This window comes from Acanthisitta chloris, unplaced genomic scaffold (assembly GCF_000695815.1).
Source record: "Acanthisitta chloris isolate BGI_N310 unplaced genomic scaffold, ASM69581v1 scaffold10867, whole genome shotgun sequence".
NCBI classification, from domain to species: Eukaryota; Metazoa; Chordata; class Aves; order Passeriformes; family Acanthisittidae; genus Acanthisitta; species Acanthisitta chloris.
The window spans coordinates 27643-32959 of record NW_008684328.1 but is presented as its reverse complement, the minus strand read 5'-3'; the positions used below and the strand labels follow the sequence as shown (position 1 = coordinate 32959).

At 47.5% G+C, this 5317-nt stretch overlaps 1 protein-coding gene across 1 annotated transcript in view; it reads right to left on the bottom strand.

Moving 5' to 3' along the window:
- Positions 1–5317, bottom strand: part of PAX5 (paired box 5) — a gene marked incomplete at its 5' end in the record, with an annotated part of 64924 nt that overhangs the window by 32029 nt on the left and 27578 nt on the right. The gene's annotated exons all lie outside the window — the stretch shown is intronic.

Here is a 5317-nt window from a genome sequence, read left to right as displayed (position 1 = left end):
TATTCTATTGTCATCGGTCAAAACTCATCTTTCCATGCAACCTTAAAACAACAAGCGAAACTTCTACCTAGCACCTTGAATTCTTCGCAAACAACTATCTGGGAAACTTGCCCAGAGAAAATAAAAGCACTGAAGAGCTCACTCACATCCCACCCACTCAATGAGTCCAACTGAGAAGCACCAAGAGTGCTGCTACATCCCAGCAAGGTCTCCCTGAGGGGGAACCCTTCCTCCCCTGCACTGCCAAAGAACCAGGCAAAGCTCCTAGGAAAGGCAGAGGACTCCCAGACAGCAATGCTACTCCTCCCAAAATGCAGATTCCTAGCAAAACATTCATGCAGTACCATGAAGATATGCCAAGGATGGATTTACTATAAGCAAACGAGAGAGGAAGACTGCAGAGGACACAGCATGGTGCATCCACACCATCCCACAAGTGGAAGGTGTCCACCCACGCTCCTTATCTGAATACCCACGAAGGGCACTCACAAAGAGCTGTTCATACTTGCAGACTTTTCTTGTGCATGCATTATCACCTCATTTTGCAGAATCAAGAGCAGTGGCCTCCAGCCTGCAAGTCTTCATGCTTGCAGTGAAGCAAGCAGCGTGGAAGATGAGTTGAGCCTAACAACTTACAGCCATAATGCAAAACACAGCCATAAAACACCATAACAAAACAGAACATGCATCTACAGATTTTTACATGTTACACGAAGTGCAAATTTAATGGTATTTTCATATATTTCATCTACATGTATTAGTTAAAAGAAATTATGTTTTAAAAACACCCCACAGCCATGTAATGTGGGTTTTCACACCTCAAAAATCTCTGTTTACTTCCTACACCCAGGGGCCACATCTGTCCATCCATCATCCTCTGGCTGCACTTCCTGCCTGCCTGAACATGGACACATTCTGCCACAGTGATCACAAGATGCAGGTGTCCCTGGGCCTCGGTTCGCTGTGCTATTTCATCCTCAAACAGCACCAGATACAGCAGCCAGGACCCAAATGCTGCCAGGCATCCATCCACTCCGCTCAACAACGCCAACAGACACTCTGCTCTCCACCCTCTGTCCTCCTCTGAGCAGAGGTGAATGATGGCAATGGTCCACAAAACGACAGGAGTGCAGAGCGTGGTGGTGCAGCAATGCCCAGTCCACCAGCTGCTGCCCCGTGGCCACCCAACACCGTGGCAGTTGTGATGCAGTTTGCTGCCTGTGACATGGTCTGGTAGCTCTCATAGCCAGGGAGGTCACCCCCCATGCCCAAGGGTTGGCACTGATGGCAGCTGCACTCACCCTGCGCAGCACAGCCTCCGACAAGCCCTAGCCCTGGCACCACCCTCCAGGATGGAGGGCAGGATGCTGTTGCCACCAGCCCAGCTCTCACTGCTGTGATTTGGGAGGTGTTGCCTGCCTGCACACAAGGTGCTGTGAATGAGTGTGGTGCACAGAGACAAATTCTGAGAGACAAGCGGTGGACACTGTCTCCCTGAACATCTCCATGGATTTCCACAAGGTTTCCCCAAGCCTCCACCTGAAGAAACTGACAAGCTGGAAGAGTGGGCTCACAGGAACTTTATGAAGTTCAGCAAAGACAAATGCAAAGTCTAGCATATGGGAAGATATAATGCAGGAGCACAGCACAGGCTGGGATTGACGCAGCTGGGAAGAAGCTCTGTGGAGGGTGCCCTGGGGCTGCTAGTGGACACCAAGCTCAGTGAGAGTGACCAGCGTGCTGCTGCAGTTGAGAGCCAGCAGTATGCTGGGCTGCATCAGCAACTGCACTGCTGACAGACAGAGAGAAGTCATTGCCCCATTCTGTCAGCACCAGAAATACTGTGCTCAGTTTTGGACTCCATTATGCAAAACAAATATGGACAGGCTGGAGAGGATCCAGAGAAGGGCAACAGAGATGATTCATGGGCTGGGAAGCCATGTATGAGGAAAGGCTGGGCAGCCTGAGTTTGTTCAGCCTTGAAAAAAGAAAGCTTAGAGGAAACCTTATTGCCATGTTCCACTATTACAAGTGCTATTTCATCCTCAAACAGCGGATGGAAACAGAGAAGATAGAAAGTCCCTTTTTACAAGGAGTCACATGGAAAAGATGAGGGGTAATAGGCACAAGTGACACCTGGGCAGATTCCAGTTGGACATGAGGAAAATCGTACACAATGAGAACAATCAGCCATTGGAATAATCCCCCAGGGAAGAGCTGGATTCCCCAGTGTTGGGCACTTTTAGGATTTGGCTGGATAGGGTGCTGGACTGTCTAGATCGTGCTTCTGCCAAGAAAGTTTGGACCAGGTGATCCTTGAGATCCCTTCCAGCCTGGTGTTCCAGGATTCCGTATGCAAAAGGCAGTTGTGACCCAAGAAAAATGTTGTGCTTCTGTATAAGCTTATACTTTATGGTTCTGCTTAAGTGTTCTGACACACTGAAGAAGGAACAAAACAAATCAGCCAAGATTACACTTTTAAGGAAAAACAGTGTAGTTCTTTGCTAATTACTGTAATTAATTAGTGTCATCCAAACATTAATTATTTATCCTGCAGTAAACTCAGCAATCTACTGTACAGCTCCCCTGACACTGTGGTTATCACACAGATGCCCTTATTAAACAAGTGTGGGAGAATCTCCCTGCACATATTGAGCTCTTTCAGACCCTACTTTCTATCAGTGGGAGGTTGAGAGGGTCCCTTTTTGGGCTGCATCATCAAAATTCTTCCAAAGATCTCCTGACTGGAGAGTCTGTTCCTGCAGATTCAGTTGAGGCAAAGGTGCTGGGAGCAGCCTCGCCACATTAGCAGCTGAGCTGATCTCGTGTCTGCACCAGTTCTTCCAATCTCACTTGTTTCCCTTACATCTAATGGGGTAACTCCTCCAGGAAAAGATTAACTTTTTTTAAAAAAGTAATATATATTGTAGTTCATTCATTTTATATATGCAAAAATATATATGGATAGATACATATGGAGATATACAGATATACATGCAGATATATATGTGGAGAGAGATATATATGGCTATAACTTTGGCAAATGATTTTCAAAGACTACTGCATCCCAAGTTCCCTCTACCATCACAACAGCCAGCTGCCAGCAGTTTCCTTGACTTAGTGGTCTAAGTGAACACCCAGGTGGCAGACACAGGTCTTGCCTCTCTGTGTTCGCTCAGTGCTGCAGCAGCCAAGGGCAGGGGATGTGCTTCTGACTGTGCTGCAAAGTTGCAGTGGTGGGGAAATTTTTGAGACATTTTTCATCTATAGAAAAACACTTACAGACTGAAAATGAATCTCACTCACAGGCAGAGGTCATTTCTGAAGAACTGAGTGACACAAAGCCCTACTGGGGAAAATCCTGAGCAGGTTGAAGGACCTCATGTGAGATTTTAAAATGAAAGTTGTTTTAGCTTTCCAGTTCAAAACCGTTTTAGTGCTTAAATATAAATTAATCAGCTTACATAGACTCATACAGTGACAAATTCAATTACATTGGAAAAGCCCTCTAAGATCATTGAGTCCAACCATTAACGCAGCACTGCCGAGTCGACCCCTAAACCATGTTCCTAAGCACTATAAGTCTTTTAAATCCCATCGGGGATGGTGACTCCACCACTGCCCTGGGCAGTCTGTTCCAAATGTCTGACAACCCTTTCAGTGACGAATTTTTTCCTAATATCCAATCTCAACCTCCCCTGGTGCAACGTGAGACTGTTTCCTCACATCCAATCACGGAATCCCAGAATGGCTTGGGTTGGGAGGGTCCTTAAATATCATCTTGTCCCACCCCTGCCATGGACAGGAGCACCTTCCACAAGCCCAGGTTGCTCCAAGCCCCATCCAACCTGGCCTGGAATACTTCCAAGGATGGGGCAGTCACAGCTGCTCTGGGCAACCTGTGCCAGTGCCTCAGCACTGTCACAGGGAAGAATTTATTCCCAATATCCCATCTAACCCTCCTCTGTGGCAGTGAGAGACATCACCCCTTGTCCTGTTGTCTATCTCTCTCTCTGTCTCTCTCTCTATATATATATCTCTGTCTATCTGTCACCTACATTCAGAAGTAAATAAGCCATCACTGCTCATGACTGATCAAGCCCAGGCATTAGACCTCGCCCACGATGTGCTCCTGTTAGTTGAGCAAAAGATGACCCTTTAGAAAGGCAAAAGACCTTTAGAAATGTTTACAGAATCTCTAGGAGGAGTTAATTATAATTTTTCATGGTTTTATTTCCCCATCTCTCTTCTTGACTTTATTCCCTTTAGGAAGAAAGGAAGCACACTCAGGATGGACACGGCCTGAAATTTTTGTTCCTTACATACTTCCAGTTGTGTCTACATGAACACTTATAGCCATGGGTTCTCCACAGAACTACAACCGTTCCACACACTCCAGCTAAAGACAGTGCCAACAAGACAAAACCATTCAAGGTTCACAAATTGCACCTCTGCTTCTGGGGAAAATCTCTGAAAGATACGCTAGCTTGCAGGGAAAAAAAAAAAAAAGAAAGGAAACTTGTAACATGTAATTCTGCTACTGCTGCAGCAGGGCCAAGACAGGGGCTTGGACAGGAAGGCTGTTGCCCCTCCCAGTAGGAAATGAGGGGTCCCTCCACCACCATCTGTGCTGAATTCCCTCACTTCGAAGCAGCCAGTGACTCAGGGTCTGCTCTGCTACAACCACTAGGATGAACTGGGAGCACACCACTGACACCCTGTGCCTGACACCATACCTGATGCCCACCAGCGCCAGCCAAGCCCCTCATGCACGGCCAATTCCCATCCACATCACACTCTGTGCCCTGCTCTCAGGAAGGCACCTCATGCCCAGGGGCTGCCCAGCAGCTATAGCACCTCCCCATGACCCCAGTACGCAGCACCGGTCGTTACCATAACACACTCAGTTGTTCTCAGCAGTGCTCCAGCAAATAAAGCCATTAATTACAGCCTCTCCCCCAGCCACTGTTGGCTGGAGCAGCAATCAATGTGCAACCCCTCATTGCCTGCTCTCGGGGAGCAGAGACAGATGCCATAAAAATGATGCGCCTCACCGGTGGCTGTGCCCGCGAACGGCCACCACGCTGCTTCCACACGCCACGCCTTCGGCCTGCCGCAGCCGTGGGGGAAGGCAGCCCATTAGGCGATTATTTTTATCTTATAACGTCAATTTACTTATACTGATTGGCTTCCTGCCGCCAAATATCAATTAAATTGCAAATGCCTGCTGAAGCTTATTTGCTGTCTCTTTCTCTTTTCCCCATTTCCCTCTCTTCTTTCCTCTCCCCTTCTTTTTCTTAAAGAAGGAGATAGAGAG